Raw genomic sequence first — 17,500 nt, 5'->3', positions numbered from 1 at the left:
AAGCGCCACCCCCCGACCGCCACCCCCCGACCGCCACAAGGCGACCGCCACCATCCCCAAGCGCCACCCCCCGACCGCCACCCCCCGACCGCCACAAGGCGACCGCCACAAGGCGACCGCCACCATCCCCAAGCGCCACCCCCCGACCGCCACCCCCCGACCGCCACCAGCCGACCGCCACCAGCCGACCGCCACCAGCCGACCGCCACCAGCCGTTCGCGGTGTGCGCCTCCGGCGCCACCGGTCCCAAGCACCATCCCCAAGCACCATCCCCGACCGCCACCCCCCGACCGCCACCAGCCGACCGCCACCAGCCGACCGCCACCAGCCGACCGCCACCAGCCGTTCGCGGTGTGCGCCTCCGGCGCCACCGGTCCCAAGCACCATCCCCAAGCACCATCCCCGACCGCCACCCCCCGACCGCCACCCCCCGACCGCCACCAGCCGACCGCCACCAGCCGACCGCCACCAGCCGACCGCCACCAGCCGTTCGCGGTGTGCGCCTCCGGCGCCACCGGTCCCAAGCACCATCCCCAAGCACCATCCCCGACCGCCACCCCCCGACCGCCACCCCCCGACCGCCACCCAGCGACCGCCACCAGCCGACCGCCACCAGCCGACCGCCACCAGCCGTTCGCGGTGTGCGCCTCCGGCGCCACCGGTCCCAAGCACCATCCCCAAGCACCATCCCCGACCGCCACCCCCCGACCGCCACCAGCCGACCGCCACCCAGCGACCGCCACCCGCCGTTCGCGGTGTGCGCCGTTATCCGCCTCTCGGTGGTCCTTGCCGGGCGTGGGTCGGCGTCCGCTGTCGGTACTTTACGGGACCATAATTGGCCCGCGGACCAGCTAGCGGGGCTCTTTTGAGAGCTTACCCGCCTTCGCTGGTTCCCTGGTCGGCCACGAGTGGCGAGAATTCGGCCTCTTCGCCCGGAGCGCGGCTCAACTTCAGCGAAAATGCACTAAGTGCCAAAGCCCATTCATTTACAACGGCGTGTCCGCCAGAGGGCGCGTTTCCCGCCGCGGACCGGCCGGCGGGGCTCGTCGGAGAGCGTGTCCGCCTCTGGGTGGTCCTTGCCGGGCGTGGGTCGGCGTCCGCTGTCGGTAGGTGACGGGACCATAATCGGCCCGCGGACCAGCCGGCGGGGCTCTCTTGAAAGCTTACCCGCCTTCGCTGGTTCCCCGGTCGGCCGCGAGTAGCGAGAATTCGGCCTCTTCGCCCGGAGCGCGGCTCAACTTTTGCGAAAATGCACTAAGTGCCAAAGCCCATTCATTTACAACGGCGTGTCCGCCAGAGGGCGCATTTCCCGCCGCGGACCGGCCGGCGGGGCTCGTCGGAGAGCGTGTCCGCCTCTCGGTGGTTCCTGCCGGGCGTGGGTCGCCGTCCGCTGTCGGTACTTTACGGGACCACGTTCGGCCCGCGGACCAGCCGGCGGGGCTCTCTTGAAAGCTTACCCGCCTTCGCTGGTTCCCCGGTCGGCCACGAGTAGCGAGAATTCGGCCTCTTCGCCCGGAGCGCGGCTCAACTTCAGCGAAAATGCACTAAGTGCCAAAGCCCATTCATTTACAACGGCGCGTCCGCCAGAGGGCGCATTTCCCGCCGCGGACCGGCCGGCGGGGCTCGTCGGAGAGCGTGTCCGCCTCTGGGTGGTCCTTGCCGGGCGTGGGTCGGCGTCCACTGTCGGTAGGTGACGGGACCACGTTCGGCCCGCGGACCAGCCGGCGGGGCTCCATAGAAAGCTTACCCGCCTTCGCTGGTTCCCCGGTCGGCCACGAGTGGCGAGAATTCGGCCTCTTCACCTGGAGCGCGGAGCGACTTTTGCCATTTTTTTTTCTAAGTGCCAAGGGCTCTTGCGCCGCGATGCGTCCGCCTCTGCTGGTTCCCCAGTCGGCCACGAGTGGCGAGAATTCGGCCTCTTCACCTGGAGCGCGGAGCGACTTTTGCCATTTTTTTTTCTAAGTGCCAAGGGCTCTTGCGCCGCGATGCGTCCGCCTCTGCTGGTTCCCCAGTCGGCCACGAGTGGCGAGAATTCGGCCTCTTCACCTGGAGCGCGGAGCGACTTTTGCCATTTTTTTTTCTAAGTGCCAAGGGCTCTTGCGCCGCGATGCGTCCGCCTCTGCTGGTTCCCCAGTCGGCCACGAGTGGCGAGAATTCGGCCTCTTCACCTGGAGCGCGGAGCGACTTTTGCCATTTTTTTTTCTAAGTGCCAAGGGCTCTTGCGCCGCGATGCGTCCGCCTCTGCTGGTTCCCCAGTCGGCCACGAGTGGCGAGAATTCGGCCTCTTCACCTGGAGCAAGGAGCGACTTTTGCCAAAATTTTTCTAAGTGCCAAGGGCTCTCGCGCCGCGATGCGTCCGCCTCTGCTGGTTCCCCGGTCGGCCACGAGTGGCGAGAATTCGGCCTCTTCACCCGGAGCGCGGAGCGACTTTTGCCAAAATTTTTCAAAGTGCCAAGGGCTCTTGCGCCGCGATGCGTCCGCCTCTGCTGGTTCCCCGGTCGGCCGCGAGTGGCGAGAATTCGGCCTCTTCACCCGGAGCCCGGAGCGACTTCCACCGATATGATCACATCATGATCCTATAGAGAGTGTCGTATAACATGATGTACAAAATAAATATATAAATATTAACATGACCTATAAACATTAAATATATAAATATAAACATCACCTATAAACATTAAACATATAAATATTAACATCACCTATAAACATTATGAATACAATGTTTATAACCGAATGCTCATTTTGTATTATTTGGCTGTAAATGCGATCATATGTAGTATATATCATGTATTTATCCACGAACCGTTAAAGAGATGTCAAGTCAGGCTACCTTAAGAGAGTCATAGTTACTCCCGCCGTTTACCCGCCTGTGTGCGAGAGGCGGTGTAATTTCTCTCCGGGTCCGCTGGAGGGAGGTATTTCCCCGTTACGACCTCCGGGAAGATCACCGGGACGCGGAGAACGCTTACCCGGGGCGCTGGAAGCCTCCTCGGGCGACAAGAGTTAGGAGGAATGCACCCGGGGAACCGGCTGGAGGTGCTCTGGAAGTCCAGCGGGCCGCGTAAAACGCTTAGCCGGGGCTCTGGAAGCCTCGTTCGGCTTAGAAAGTGAGGAGGAATGCACCCGGGGAACCGGCTGGAGGTGCTCTGGAAGCTCAGCGGGCCGCGTAAAACGTTTAGCCGGGGCTCTGGAAGCCTCGTTCGGCTTAAACAGTGAGGAGGAAAGCAGCCGTGGAACCGGCTGGAGGTGCGGTGGAAGCTCAGCGGGCCGCGTAAAACGCTTAGCCGGGGCTCTGGAAGCCTCGTTCGGCTTAGAAAGTGAGGAGGAATGCACCCGGGGAACCGGCTGGAGGTGCTCTGGAAGCTCAGCGGGCCGCGTAAAACGTTTAGCCGGGGCTCTGGAAGCCTCGTTCGGCTTAAACAGTGAGGAGGAAAGCAGCCGTGGAACCGGCTGGAGGTGCGGTGGAAGCTCAGCGGGCCGCGTAAAACGCTTAGCCGGGGCTCTGGAAGCCTCGTTCGGCTTAGAAAGTGAGGAGGAATGCACCCGGGGAACCGGCTGGAGGTGCTCTGGAAGCTCAGCGGGCCGCGTAAAACGTTTAGCCGGGGCTCTGGAAGCCTCGTTCGGCTTAAACAGTGAGGAGGAAAGCAGCCGTGGAACCGGCTGGAGGTGCGGTGGAAGCTCAGCGGGCCGCGTAAAACGCTTAGCCGGGGCTCTGGAAGCCTCGTTCGGCTTAGAAAGTGAGGAGGAATGCACCCGGGGAACCGGCTGGAGGTGCTCTGGAAGCTCAGCGGGCCGCGTAAAACGTTTAGCCGGGGCTCTGGAAGCCTCGTTCGGCTTAAACAGTGAGGAGGAAAGCAGCCGTGGAACCGGCTGGAGGTGCGGTGGAAGCTCAGCGGGCCGCGTAAAACGCTTAGCCGGGGCTCTGGAAGCCTCGTTCGGCTTAGAAAGTGAGGAGGAATGCACCCGGGGAACCGGCTGGAGGTGCTCTGGAAGCTCAGCGGGCCGCGTAAAACGTTTAGCCGGGGCTCTGGAAGCCTCGTTCGGCTTAAACAGTGAGGAGGAAAGCAGCCGTGGAACCGGCTGGAGGTGCTGTGGAAGTTCAGCGGGCCGCGTAAAACGCTTAGCCGGGGCTCTGGAAGCCTCGTTCGGCTTAAGAAGCAGGGAGGAAAGCACCCGGAGAATGATATTTTGATATGATTTGACTATAAATGCGATCATATGTAGTATATATCACATATTTATCCACGAACCGTTCAAGAAAATGTCAAATGAGCCTAACTTAAGAGAGTGACTGTTACTCCCGCCGTTTGGCCGCTCAAAGTGCCACCGGACGCGCAGCAACGGGTGTGTGCGCTAAGTGCGAGAGGTGGCGTATTTACCCGCCGTGTCCGCTAGAGGGAGGTATTTCCCCGTTACGACCTCCGGGGAGATCAGCGGGACGCGGAGAACGCTTAGCCGGGGCTCTGGAAGCCTCGTTCGGCTTATAAAGTGATGAGGAAAGCACTCGGGGAACCGGCTGGAGGTGCTGTGGAAGTTCAGCGGGCCGCGTAAAACGCTTAGCCGGGGCTCTGGAAGCCTCGTTCGGCTTAGAAAGTGAGGAGGAATGCACCCGGGGAACCGGCTGGAGGTGCTCTGGAAGCTCAGCGGGCCGCGTAAAACGCTTAGCCGGGGTGCTGGAAGTCTCCTCGGGCGTCAAGAGTGAGGAGGAAAGCCCCATGAGAACCGGCTGGAGGTGCTCCGGAAGCTCAGCGGGCCGCGTAAAACGCTTAGCCGGGGCTCTGGAAGCCTCCTCGGGCGTCAAGAGTTAGGAGAAAAAGCACCCCCGAGAACCGGCCGGGTCCTCCACGAACCGCTAAAAAGATGTCGAGTGCCGCTACCTTAAGAGAGTCATAGTTACTCCCGCCGTTTGGCCGAAGGTGTATTTACTCGCCGTGTCCGCTGGAGGGAGGTATTTCCCCGCTCCAACGTCACCGGCGGCTTCCGAACGTCTCCCCGAGCGCTCGGAAGTCCGCGCGGGGGGGAGAAGCGGGCCGTGCGAGGTACCGGGTGGAGCTGGACCGTCACCGGGTCCGCTCGTCGTGCGCGCCGGCCGCTGGAAGTCGAATGAAGCTCCGCGATCTCATCCGCGGAGTGCAGATCCGCTGGGCTGGAGCTATTTTGGGCCACTTGGCGCGCGCGCACGGCCTCCCGGAGGTGCCGGGTGGAGTGCGCGAGCGCACCGGCCGCTGGAAGTCGCATAAAGCTCCGCGATCTCATCCGCGGTGCTTGTAAACAGCCGATCCGGTCGTCTTGGAGCTATTTTCGGCCACTTGGCGCGCGCGCACGGCCTCCCGGAGGTGCCGGGTGGAGTGCGCGAGCGCACCGGCCGCTGGAAGTCGCATAAAGCTCCGCGATCTCATCCGCGGAGCTTGTAAAGTGCAGATCCGCTGGGCTGGAGCTATTTTGGGCCACTTGGCGCGCGCGCACGGCCTCCCGGAGGTGCCGGGTGGAGTGCGCGAGCGCACCGGCCGCTGGAAGTCGGATAAAGCTCAGCGATCTCATCCGCGGAGCTTGTAAAGTGCAGATCCGGTCGGCTTGGAGCTATTTTCGGCCACTTGCGCATGCGCACGGCCTCCCGGAGGTTCCGGGCGGCGTGCGTAAGCGCACCGGCCGCTGGAAGTCGAATAATGCTCCGCGATCTCATCCGCGGAGCTTGTAAAGTGCAGATCCGCTGGGCTGGAGCTATTTTCGGCCACTTGGCCCGCGCGCACGGCCTCCCGGCTGTCCCGGTGGTCCCGGTCGCCTCCGCGGACGGTTAAAAAAATCTCAAGTGAGCCTACCTTAAGAGAGTGACTGTTACTCCCGCCGTTTGGCCGCTCAAAGTGCCATCAGACGCGCAGCAACGCGAGTGTGCGCTAAGTGCGAGAGGTGGCGTATTTACCCTCCGTGTCCGCTAGAGGGAGGTAATTCCCCGTTACAAGCTCCGGGAAGATCACCGGGACGTGGAGAACGCTTAGCCGGGGCTCTGGAAGCCTCGTTCGGCTTAAAAAGTGAGGAGGAAAGCCTCATGGGAACCGGCTGGAGGTGCTGTGGAAGCTCAGCGGGCCGCGTAAAATGCTTAACCGGGGCTCTGGAAGCCTCGTTCGGCTTAAACAGTGAGGAGGAAAGCACCCGGGGAACCGGCTGGAGGTGCTGTGGAAGCTCAGCGGGCCGCGTAAAACGCTTAGCCGGGGCTCTGGAAGCCTCGTTCGGCTTAAACAGTGAGGAGGAAAGCACCCGGGGAACCGGCTGGAGGTGCTGTGGAAGCTCAGCGGGCCGCGTAAAACGCTTAGCCGAGGCTCTGGAAGCCTCGTTCGGCTTAAACAGTGAGGAGGAAAGCACTCGGGGAACCGGCTGGAGGTGCGGTGGAAGCTCAGCGGGCCGCGTAAAACGCTTAGCCGAGGCTCTGGAAGCCTCGTTCGGCTTAAACAGTGAGGAGGAAAGCACTCGGGGAACCGGCTGGAGGTGCTGTGGAAGTTCAGCGGGCCGCGTAAAACGCTTAGCCGGGGCTCTGGAAGCCTCGTTCGGCTTAAGAAGCGGGGAGGAAAGCACCCGGAGAATGATATTTTGATATGATTTGACTATAAATGCGATCATATGTAGTATATATCACATATTTATCCACGAACCGTTCAAGAAAATGTCAAATGAGCCTAACTTAAGAGAGTGACTGTTACTCCCGCCGTTTGGCCGCTCAAAGTGCCACCGGACGCGCAGCAACGGGTGTGTGCGCTAAGTGCGAGAGGTGGCGTATTTACCCGCCGTGTCCGCTGGAGGGAGCTAATTCCCCGTTACAAGCTCCGGGGAGATCACCGGGACGCGTAAAACGCTTAGCCGGGGCTCTGGAAGCCTCGTTCGGCTCAAACAGTGAGGAGGAAAGCACTCGGGGAACCGGCTGGAGGTGCTCCGGAAGCTCAGCGGGCCGCGTAAAACGCTTAGCCGGGGCTCTGGAAGCCTCGTTCGGCTTAAAGAGTGAGGAGGAATGCATCATGAGAACCGGCTGGAGGTGCTGGGGAAGTTCAGCGGGCCGCGTAAAACGCTTAGCCGGGGCTCTGGAAGCCTCGTTCGGCTTATAAAGTGAGGAGGAAAGCAGCCGGGGAACCGGCTGGAGGTGCTCTGGAAGTTCAGCGGACCGCGTAAAACGTTTAGCCGGGGCTCTGGAAGCCTCCTCGGGCGTCAAGAGTTAGGAGGAAAGCATTGTGAGGGCCGGCTGGGGGTGCTCTGGAAGTCCAGCGGGCCGCGTAAAACGCTTAGCCGGGGCTCTGGAAGCCTCGTTCGGCTTAAAGAGTGAGGAGGAAAGTACTGGGGGAACCGGCTGGAGGTGCTGTGGAAGCTCAGTGGGCTGCGTAAAACGCTTAGCCGAGGCTCTGGAAGCCTCCTCGGGCGTCAAGAGTTAGGAGGAAAGCCTCATGAGAACCGGCTGGAGGTGCTGTGGAAGCTCGGCGGGCCGCGTAAAACGCTTAGCCGGGGTGCTGGAAGCCTCCTCGGGCGTCAAGAGTTAGGAGGAAAGCATCATAAGAACCGGCTGGGGGTGCTGTGGAAGTCCAGCGGGCCGCGTAAAACGCTTAGCCGAGGCTCTGGAAGCCTCGTTCGGCTTAAAGAGTGAGGAGGAATGCATCATGAGAACCGGCTGGAGGTGCTGTGGAAGCTCAGCGGGCCGCGTAAAACGCTTATCCGAGGCTCTGGAAGCCTCCTCGGGCTTCAAGAGTGAGGAGGAAAGCACCCGTGGAACCGGCTGGAGGTGCTCTGGAAGCTCAGCGGGCCGCGTAAAACGCTTAGCCGGGGCGCTGGAAGCCTCCTCGGGCGTCAAGAGTGAGGAGGAAATCATCATAAGAACCGGCTGGAGGTGCTGTGGAAGTCCAGCGGGCTGCGTAAAACACTTAGCCGAGGCTCTGGAAGCCTCCTCGGGCGTCAAGAGTTAGGAGGAAAGCCTCATTAGAACCGGCTGGAGGTTCGGTGGAAGCTCAGCGGGCCGCGTAAAACGCTTAGCCGAGGCTCTGGAAGCCTCCTCGGGCGTCAAGAGTGAGGAGCAAAGCCTCATAAGAACCGGCTGGAGGTGCTCCGGAAGCTCAGCGGGCCGCGCAAAACGCTTAGCCGGGGCTCTGGAAGCCTCCTTCGGCTTAGAAAGTGAGGAGGAATGCACCCGGGGAACCGGCTGGAGGTGCGGTGGAAGCTCAGCGGGCCGCGTAAAACGTTTAGCCGGGGCTCTGGAAGCCTCGTTCGGCTTAAACAGTGAGGAGGAAAGCAGCCGTGGAACCGGCTGGAGGTGCGGTGGAAGCTCAGCGGGCCGCGTAAAACGCTTAGCCGGGGCTCTGGAAGCCTCGTTCGGCTTAGAAAGTGAGGAGGAATGCACCCGGGGAACCGGCTGGAGGTGCTCTGGAAGCTCAGCGGGCCGCGTAAAACGTTTAGCCGGGGCTCTGGAAGCCTCGTTCGGCTTAAACAGTGAGGAGGAAAGCAGCCGTGGAACCGGCTGGAGGTGCGGTGGAAGCTCAGCGGGCCGCGTAAAACGCTTAGCCGGGGCTCTGGAAGCCTCGTTCGGCTTAAACAGTGAGGAGGAAAGCACCCGGGGAACCGGCTGGAGGTGCTGCGGAAGCTCAGCGGGCCGCGTAAAACGCTTAGCCGGGGCTCTGGAAGCCTCCTCGGGGGTCAAGAGTTAGGAGAAAAAGCACCCCCGAGAACCGGCCGGGTCCTCCACGAACCGTGAAAAAGATGTCGAGTGCCGCTACCTTAAGAGAGTCATAGTTACTCCCGCCGTTTGGCCGAAGGTGTATTTACTCGCCGTGTCCGCTGGAGGGAGGTATTTCCCCGCTCCAACGTCACCGGCGGCTTCCGAACGTCTCCCCGAGCGCTCGGAAGTCCGCGCGGGGGGGAGAAGCGGGCCGTGCGAGGTACCGGGTGGAGCTGGACCGTCACCGGGTCCGCTCGTCGTGCGCGCCGGCCGCTGGAAGTCGAATAAAGCTCCGCGATCTCATCCGCGGAGCTTGTAAACAGCCGATCCGCTGGGCTGGAGCTATTTTGGGCCACTTGGCGCGCGCGCACGGCCTCCCGGATGGTGCCGGGTGGAGTGCGCGAGCGCACCGGCCGCTGGAAGTCGCATAAAGCTCCGCGATCTCATCCGCGGTGCTTGTAAACAGCCGATCCGGTCGTCTTGGAGCTATTTTCGGCCACTTGGCGCGCGCGCACGGCCTCCCGGAGGTGCCGGGTGGAGTGCGCGAGCGCACCGGCCGCTGGAAGTCGAATGAAGCTCCGCGATCTCATCCGCGGAGCTCGTAAAGTGCAGATCCGGTCGGCTAGGAGCTATTTTCGGCCACTTGCGCATGCGCACGGCCTCCCGGAGGTTCCGGGCGGCGTGCGTAAGCGCACGGGCCGCTGGAAGTCGAATAATGCTCCGCAATCTCATCCGCGGTGCTTGCAACTAGCCGATCCGGTCGGCCTGGAGCTATTTTCGGCCACTTGGCCCGCGCGCACGGCCTCCCGGCTGTCCCGGTGGTCCCGGTCGCCTCCGCGGACGGTTAAAAAAATCTCAAGTGAGCCTACCATAAGAGAGTGACAGTTACTCCCGCCGTTTGGCCGCTCAGAGTGCCACCGGACGCGCAGCAACGGGTGTGTGCGCTAAGTGCGAGAGGTGGCGTATTTACCCGCCGTGTCCGCTAGAGGGAGGTATTTCCCCGTTACAAGCTCCGGGAAGATCAGCGGGACGCGGAGAACGCTTAGCCGGGGTGCTGGAAGCCTCCTCGGGCGTCAATAGTTGGGAAGAAAGCACCCCGAGGACCGGCCGGAGCTCCTCCGGAGGCTCGGCGGGCCGCGGAGAACGCTTAGCCGGGGTGCTGGAAGCCTGCGCCGGCTAAAGATGTGAGGAGGAAAGCACCCGGAGAAGCGGCTGGAAGTGCTGTGGAAGCTCAGCGGGCCGCGTAAAACGCTCAGCCGGGGTGCTGGAAGCCTGGACCGGCTTAAGAAGCCAGGAGGAAAGCACCCGGAGAATGATATTTTTATATGATTTGACTGTAAATGCGATCATATGTAGTATATATCATATATTTATCCACAAACCGTTCAAAAAAATCTCAAGTGAGCCTACCATAAGAGAGTGACAGTTACTCCCGCATTTTGACCGCTCAAAGTGCCATCAGACGCGCAGCAACGCGAGTGTGCGCTAAGTGCGAGAGGTGGCGTATTTACCCGCCGTGTCCGCTGGAGGGAGCTAATTCCCCGTTACAAGCTCCGGGGAGATCACCGGGACGCGTAAAACGCTTAGCCGAGGCTCTGGAAGCCTCGTTCGGCTTAAACAGTGAGGAGGAAAGCACTCGGGGAACCGGCTGGAGGTGCGGTGGAAGTTCAGCGGGCCGCGTAAAACGCTTAGCCGGGGCTCCTGAAGCCTCGTTCGGCTTATAAAGTGAGGAGTGAAGCACCCGGACAACCGGCTGGAAGTGCTGTGGAGGCTCGGCGGGCCACGTAAAACGCTTAGCCGGGGCTCTGGAAGCCTCGTTCGGCTTAAAGAGTGAGGAGGAATGCATCATGAGAACCGGCTGGAAGTGCTGTGGAGGCTCGGCGGGCCGCGTAAAATGCTTAGCCGGGGCTCTGGAAGCCTCGTTCGGCTTAAAGAGTGAGGAGGAATGCACCATGAAGACCGGCTGGAGGTCTTCTGGAAGCACAGCGGGCCGTGTAAGACGCTTAGCCGGGGTGCTGGAAGCCTGGCCCGGCTGGGAGAGTGAGGAGGAAAGCACCATGAGGACCGTCTGGAGGTCTTCTGGAAGCACAGCGGGCCGTGTAAGACGCTTAGCCGGGGTGCTGGAAGCCTGGGCCGCCTGGGAGAGTGAGGAGGAAAGTACCATGAGGACCGTCTGGAGGTCTTCTGGAAGCACAGCGGGCCGTGGAGAACGCTTAGCCGGGGTGCTGGAAGTCGAGTAAGGCTCAGCCATCTCGTCCAAGGTGCTTATAAAGTGCATGTCCGCTCGGCTGGAGGTATTTCCGGCCACCCGGCGCGTGTGCACGGCCTCTGGGTGGCTCCGGGCCGGCTAGAATTCCGGACCGCGATCGGTAACTCGCGGGACCCTAAATGGCCCGCGGACCAGCCGGCGGGACCTCGGTGACCACCCATCCGCCTCGCGGTGGTCCCTGGCCGGCTAGAATTCCGGACCGCGATCGGTAACTCGCGGGACCCTAAATGGCCCGCGGACCATCCGGCGGGACCTCGGTGACCACCCATCCGCCTTCGCTGGTTCCCAAGTCGGCTAGAATTCCGGACCGCGATCGCTAACTCGCGGGACCCTAAATGGCCCGCGGACCAGCCGGCGGGACCCACTTGACTTCCTATCCGCCTTCGCTGGTTCCCAAGTCGGCTAGAATTCCGGACCGCGATCGCTAACTCGCGGGACCCTAAATGGCCCGCGGACCAGCCGGCGGGACCCACTTGACTTCCTATCCGCCTTCGCTGGTTCCCAAGTCGGCTAGAATTCCGGACCGCGATCGCTAACTCGCGGGACCCTAAATGGCCCGCGGACCATCCGGCGGGACCTCGGTGACCACCCATCCGCCTTCGCTGGTTCCCAAGTCGGCTAGAATTCCGGACCGCGATCGCTAACTCGCGGGACCGCAATTGGCCCGCGGACCAGCCGGCGGGACCCACTCCACTTCCTATCCGCATTCGCTGGTTCCCAAGTCGGCTAGAATTCCGGACCGCGATCGCTAACTCGCGGGACCGCAATTGGCCCGCGGACCAGCCGGCGGGACCCACTCCACTTCCTATCCGCCTTCGCTGGTTCCCAAGTCGGCCACAAATTACGATTATTCGGCCTCTCGCTCTGGAAGTGCCATCGGCACTTGCTCGGAAAAGTGTCCGCCTCGTCTGGTTCCCCAGGTCGGCCAGAACAAGTGAAAATTCGGCCTCTTCTCCTGGAAGTCCGGCCAAGTTTGGCAAATATTTTCAAAGTGCCAACGGCACTTGCGGGGTGATGTGTCCGCCTCGTCTGGTTCCCCAGGTCGGCCAGAAAAAGCGAAAATTCGGCCTCTTCTCCTGGAAGTCCGGCCAAGTTTGGCGAATATTTTCAAAGTGCCAACGGCACTTGCGGGGTGATGTGTCCGCCTCGTCTGGTTCCCCAGGTCGGCCAGAACAAGTGAAAATTCGGCCTCTTCTCCTGGAAGTCTGGCCAAGTTTGGCGAATATTTTCGAAGTGCCAACGGCACTTGCGGGGTGATGTGTCCGCCTCGTCTGGTTCCCCAGGTCGGCCAGAAAAAGTGAAAATTCGGCCTCTTCTCCTGGAAGTCCGGCCAAGTTTGGCGAATATTTTCAAAGTGCCAACGGCACTTGCGGGGTGATGTGTCCGCCTCGTCTGGTTCCCCAGGTCGGCCAGAACAAGTGAAAATTCGGCCTCTTCTCCTGGAAGTCTGGCCAAGTTTGGCGAATATTTTCTAAGTGCCAACGACTCAACCAGCGTAAAGTGTCCGCCTCGGCTGGTTCCCCATAACGGCCATGAAAAGTGAAAATTCGGCCTCTTCTCCTGGAAGTCAAGCCAAGTTTGGCGAATATTTTCTAAGTGCCAACGACTCAACCAGCGCAAAGTGTCCGCCTCGGCTGGTTCCCCATAACGGCCAGAACAAGTGAAAATTCGGCCTCTTCTCCTGGAAGTCAAGCCAAGTTTGGCAAATATTTTCTAAGTGCCAACGACTCAACCAGCCTAAAGTGTCCGCCTCGGCTGGTTCCCCAGGTCGGGTACCACAAGTGAAAATTCGGCCTCTTCTCCTGGAAGTCTGGCCAAGTTTGGCGAATATTTTCTAAGTGCCAACGACTCAACCAGCCTGAAGTGTCCGCCTCGGCTGGTTCCCCATAACGGCCACCAAAAGTGAAAATTCGGCCTCTTCTCCTGGAAGTCAAGCCAAGTTTGGCAAATATTTTCTAAGTGCCAACGACTCAACCAGCCTAAAGTGTCCGCCTCGGCTGGTTCCCCAGGTCGGGTACCACAAGTGAAAATTCGGCCTCTTCTCCTGGAAGTCTGGCCAAGTTTGGCGAATATTTTCTAAGTGCCAACGACTCAACCAGCTAAAGTGTCCGCCTCGGCTGGTTCCCCATAACGGCCACCAAAAGTGAAAATTCGGCCTCTTCTCCTGGAAGTCAAGCCAAGTTTGGCAAATATTTTCTAAGTGCCAACGACTCAACCAGCGCAAAGTGTCCGCCTCGGCTGGTTCCCCATAACGGCCATGAAAAGTGAAAATTCGGCCTCTTCTCCTGGAAGTCAAGCCAAGTTTGGCAAATATTTTCTAAGTGCCAACGACTCAACCAGCGTAAAGTGTCCGCCTCGGCTGGTTCCCCAGGTCGGCCACCAAAAGTGAAAATTCGGCCTCTTCTCCTGGAAGTCAAGCCAAGTTTGGCAAATATTTTCTAAGTGCCAACGACTCAACAGCCGTAAAGTGTCCGCCTCGTCTGGTTCCCCAGGTCGGCCACCAAAAGTGAAAATTCGGCCTCTTCTCCTGGAAGTCAAGCCAAGTTTGGCGAATATTTTCTAAGTGCCAACGACTCAACAGCCGTAAAGTGTCCGCCTCGGCTGGTTCCCCATAACGGCCACCAAAAGTGAAAATTCGGCCTCTTCTCCTGGAAGTCCTGCCAACTTGTGCGAATTTTTTCTAAGTGCCAACGGCTCCTGAGCCGAAAAGTGTCCGCCTCGGCTGGTTCCCGCGGTCGGCCGCCGAAAGCGAAAATTCGGCCTCTGGCCCCGGAAGTCCTGCCAACTTGTGCGAATTTTTTCTAAGTGCCAACGGCTCTTGAGCCGAAAAGTGTCCGCCTCGGCTGGTTCCCGCGGTCGGCCGCCGAAAGCGAAAATTCGGCCTCTCCCTCTTTAGGTACCAGGGGTTGGGGTACCAGGGGTAGGGTGCAGTACCAACTTTGGTCTTCAGGTGCGCCAGAGTACGATGGTTGGTCCCACTAGTCAGCGTACTCATCAACGATTTACTCCCCTTTCGCAAAATATAGTCAGAACGAGCATGGGGGGCGCGGAATTGACGGTAAAGAACGGCGAAGAGTCGAGCGCTGGTTTAACCGCCAGCATCGCCCCCTGCTCGGCCACCCAGGCAGGGTTGCACGGCAAAGCACCCTGGAAGGCACACAGAGAGAGAGAGAAAAATTTTCTAAGTGCCTCTCTTGACGAAAAATTTCTAAGTGCCTCTCTTGACGAAAAATGTCTAAGTGCCTCTCTTGACGAAAAATGTCTAAGTGCCACAGCGCTCGAAAATTTCCTAAGTGCGAGCACGGCTGTGAAATATTCAAAGTACAAGGAACGCTGGCAGAATCTCTCGACGGCCGTCTGCTCCCGGCGGCCGCCGTGAAGTCTCCCCTCCCGGGGACGGCTGTCTGCTCCCGGCAGCCGTCCTTAACCCCCTCCCCACACGTTGGCCGAACACCAGCCGAGGGCGAAAGGCTCGCGGTGTGGAAGGATCGTGGCCACGGCTAATCTAGCGATGCCCGCGTTGGACGGTCACACCGCACGACAGAGCGGGGCCTGCATCCGGCGCGAGGCGGCCTTCAGGCACGTGGTTCGAGACGACCTCACCCGCCCTAGCCCGGAGCGGAAAGACTTTTACAAGTCCAAGGAACACTGGCAGAATGGGAGGACCGGCCGCCTCCTTAAACACAGGCCGGAGAGATGGAGCGGGATCAGCGGCCCGCGCGTTGAGCGAACACCGGCCGAGGGCGAAAGGCTCGCGGTGTGGAAGGATCGTGGCCACGGCTAATCTAGCGATGCCCGCGTTGGACGGTCACACCGCACGACAGAGCGGGGCCTGCATCCGGCGCGAGGCGGCCTTCAGGCACGTGGTTCGAGACGACCTCACCCGCCCTAGCCCAGAGCGGAAAGACTTTTCAAAGTCCAAGGAACACACTGGCAGAATCTCTCGACGGCCGTCTGCTCCCGGCGGCCGCCGTGAAGTCTCCCCTCCCGGGGACGGCTGTCTGCTCCCGGCAGCCGTCCACAACCCCCTCCCCACACGTTGGCCGAACATCAGCCGAGGGCGAAAGGCTCGCGGTGTGGAAGGATCGTGGCCACGGCTAATCTAGCGATGCCCGCGTTGGACGGTCACACCGCACGACAGAGCGGGGCCTGCATCCGGCGCGAGGCGGCCTTCAGGCACGTGGTTCGAGACGACCTCACCCGCCCTAGCCCGGAGCGGAAAGACTTTTACAAGTCCAAGGAACACTGGCAGAATGGGAGGACCGGCCGCCTCCTTAAACACAGGCCGGAGCGACCGAGCGGGATCAGCGGCCCGCGCAGAGGGTCTTTGAAATGTACAAAGTCCTAGGGACAATGGCAGAATCGCTCGACGGCCGTCTGCTCCCGGCGGCCGCGGTGGAAGGACTGTACACCCCACCCGGGGACGGCTGTCTGCTCCCGGCAGCCGTCCTTCCCCCCCTCCCCACACGTTGGCCGAACATCAGCCGAGGGCGAAAGGCTCGCGGTGTGGAAGGATCGTGGCCACGGCTAATCTAGCGATGCCCGCGTTGGACGGTCACACCGCACGACAGAGCGGGGCCGCATCTGGCGCGAGGCGGCCTTCAGGCACGTGGTTCGAGACGACCTCACCCGCCCTAGCCCGGAGCGGAAAGACTTTGAAATTTTCAAAGTCCAAGGAACACTGGCAGAATGGGAGGACCGGCCGCCTCCTTAAACACAGGCCGGGCGAAAAATATGCGAATGTTGGGTCTCATCCAAGAAAGGGAGTTACCGGCCGCCTCCTTAAACACAGGCCGGGCGAAAAATATGCGAATGGTCCATCCAAGGAAGGAGGACCGGCCGCCTCCTTAAACACAGGCCGGGCGAAAAATATGCGAATGGTCCATCCAAGGAAGGAGGACCGGCCGCCTCCTTAAACACAGGCCGGAGAGATGGAGCGGGATCAGCGGCCCGCGCTTTGAGCGACCACCGGCCGAGGGCGAAAGGCTCGCGGTGTGGAAGGATCGTGGCCACGGCTAATCTAGCGATGCCCGCGTTGGACGGTCACACCGCACGACAGAGCGGGGCCTGCATCCGGCGCGAGGCGGCCTTCAGGCACGTGGTTCGAGACGACTTCACCCGCCCTAGCCCGGAGCTGAAACTCTGCGAATGTTAACATCCAAGGATGGAGGCAACGGCCGTCTCGTTAAGCTGAGGCCGGAGGAAAGTCTGCGGATTCGGGGCATCCAAGGCAGATGGAGGTGCCGGCCGCCTCGGTAAACAGAGGCCGGACCGACCGACATGCGACCATGACCCGCCTTGGTAGGGCCCCCACCGGCCCCGGCTAGCGCCGGCGTTGGGTGGACGGTTCCTCCCCACTTGCGGGTCGCCCTCTAGCGCTACGGCCGCCGCGCGAGCGCGCGCTCCGACGCCGCCCCCGCAGGCCTAGCGCGAGCCGTACGGCAGCGAGACCGAGACGCCCCGATTCCACGCACGCACCTAGCGGCCATCAACGGAGGCCGAGCGCGCGATCCGACTCGCGGCACGCCACGTGGGCGTCCGCCGGCCGCGCCGGTCTACCGCGAAAGATGTTTCTCAAACCCTCGCCTAACCTAGGGACGGCTATCTCGGGAAGCCGCCCCCGCATCTGCACCTATCCGCTAAGCCCTCCCGACCACCGCGAAGCGGGAGGACGTCTATCGTGGCCGCCGGGGCGTATGACCCCTCCGCGTGAGGCGTGCGGGCTCGGGTGGGCCGCAACGACCGAGTCTGACTCGGACGGGGCGCAGCTTCCCTCCCGGTCGCAGCATCAAGCGCCGATCGCGCGACGTCACCAGCCCCCCGGGACGGTTCGTCGGGAGCACGGTACAGGCACGTAGCTCACTCTCCAGCTGGCCGCAGCGGGCCGCACCGACCGAGTCTGACTCGGCCGGGGCGCAGCTTCCCGTCTGGGTGACAGCGGCGACGAGCTGCGACTGTTGGCCGCCGCCCCTTCGTCCTTCCCGGATCCCCCCAGTGCCGACTCAACTCCGCATCCTGGCCGCAGCGAGATACCGTCGGGTTGCGGCGCCCGAGTCTGACTCGGGTCGCGCGCTTCTTCCTTCGGACCACAGCGTACGTGCCTCGCGCGGGCAAAGTCGCCGGCACAGCGCCGCGCCCCCTCGACCAAGCGAGCCTCAGCCGGGCCGCGACGACCGAGTCTGACTCGGACGGAGCGCAGCTTCCCGCCTGGGTTACCGTGACGAGTCGCGGGCGGCCGTCGCCCTTCCCCCGGACCCCGCCGTGTTCCCTCGCGGTTGCTCCTAAGCCGCCTGCTCGAGCCCAACCGATGTGCCACCCCCGTTGCCGAGTTCGCTCTCCCCGAGCTCGTCTCCCCGTCAATACCGTTCCGTGACCGTCCCGCCGCGCGGCGATCCGCTCTGCCCCAGCGCCTTCCGGCCAGCGTCCTACGGGTCTGATCTGGCCACAGCACGAGCGCTCGGCAGACAAAGCGGCGTCGCGCGGGCGAGGTCGGCTCCGGAGGCAGCGACGGGACGCGACCTGCTCCCCGCGGAGACGCTTAC

This window comes from Syngnathus floridae, unplaced genomic scaffold (assembly GCF_059516105.1).
Source record: "Syngnathus floridae isolate MCC-2025c unplaced genomic scaffold, RoL_Sflo_1.0 HiC_scaffold_28, whole genome shotgun sequence".
Lineage (NCBI taxonomy): Eukaryota > Metazoa > Chordata > Actinopteri > Syngnathiformes > Syngnathidae > Syngnathus > Syngnathus floridae.
The sequence above is the reverse complement of the archived record's forward strand: the minus strand, read 5'-3'. Positions refer to the sequence as shown.